The following is a 1,582-nucleotide window of genomic DNA, read 5'->3' on the forward strand; positions in this document are numbered from 1 at the left end:
CTTCTGTATTAACGGAGACTAAGGAGGTTTGCAGGCTACATTCACAACACACAGTTTTCCTTCAGTGTCTTTGTGTTTGCATCTGTTTGGGCTGCTCATTAATGCAGCTGAATAGCCAGCTGATGTCCACATGTTCAGCTCTCTGCCTCCTATTCAAGCTGATCACCTGAAGAGAGGTGAAAATGCGCATCAGTCGCCTTTTCAAGCAGCTGATCCCCATTTCAATAGAGAGCCGACCTGGACAAACACACGATGGCCCGTTAAGTGAACAAACAGCTTCACTGTGATGTTAATGATGTGTTTGGACTCTCTTAGCTGCCGAGAGAAGCAGCAGATGTTTGTGAACAAACACTTCATTAAAAATCTGCTTAAAATTGTTATGATTTTTCTAAACATAGATTTAAGATGGTAAATAAAACACATGAAGTCAGAGGACTGAAATCACATCATTACACGCTTAGTTTATTTAACTATTTGTTTTAGTTTTTGCTTAATGATGCTGTTTTTACCAACAATAGTGCATTCATGATTACTGACAAATGTAGATTGACATTTACGTCTCCTCCACTCTGTAGGGCGAGAGCCTGCAGGACTTAAAAATCAGACAAACACATAAAATAAAAACCCTCCCCGCGCCCTCAGGTATAGTTTCACTTCATTCCTTTTGTTCAAGATGCCTGAAATTTTCTTTGCTCTGAAGTTGTTATTAAAGTAACTTGTAAAAACAATTAGAGTTAAATGCAGACATTTACCTCGGACCAGCTCACATCTCATCAGCCTTTCTAATCAAACAGATCAAACCTGGGTCAAACATCGCTCGTCATGAGATTCTGCTGAAACCTGCAGATGCTTTTCACAATCAATTGAACAGTATTCTCAATAAAACTAACAAAGAATTCTTAAACCAGATAAAAACTGATATTATTTCTGCTCCCTTACTTATTCCCTGTGCTTTTAATCAGCATTTAACTTCTGTTTGTGGTCCCCAACACGTTCATTATGATTATATATCTGTTTCCTCAAACTTTCCCACTTCTCATGTCTCATTTTCCTGGTGATGTTTTTATGCTGTATGTGAGCTGAAAGAAAGCAGCAGTGCTGGTCCAGATGATTTGAAAGCCACATTTGTAATCATGTATCCTCTTGTAGACGTATTGAACTCGACACACATTTGGAAATGTTCCAGAGTTAGTCCTATTTAAAAATAATTATCGACCAGACTCTCAACCTGCGCTTTGGTTTGTCTTTGTGATCATGGGTCACGGACCGACCACAGCAGGTCAGAATAGGTAAGCACACCTCCTCCACCCTCATAAACACAGGAACCCCACAGGGCAGCGTGCTGAGCCTCTACACCCACGACTGCACCCCCAACCCCATAATCACACAGGCAGACGACACCACTTTACAGGAGCTGGGCTGGTTTGAGACAATGAGGGGACGGGCCGCAGGCGTGAAGTGGAACATCATGGCTGAGTTCAGGAGAACAAAGCAGAGAGTCCACCTCCCCCTCACACACACGGAGAAGCAGTGGAAAGTTTCATAAAGTTCCTCTGAGTCAATGTGTGAAAACAGCTGACAT

This window comes from Micropterus dolomieu, linkage group LG12 (assembly GCF_021292245.1).
Source record: "Micropterus dolomieu isolate WLL.071019.BEF.003 ecotype Adirondacks linkage group LG12, ASM2129224v1, whole genome shotgun sequence".
In the NCBI taxonomy this organism is placed as follows: Eukaryota; Metazoa; Chordata; class Actinopteri; order Centrarchiformes; family Centrarchidae; genus Micropterus; species Micropterus dolomieu.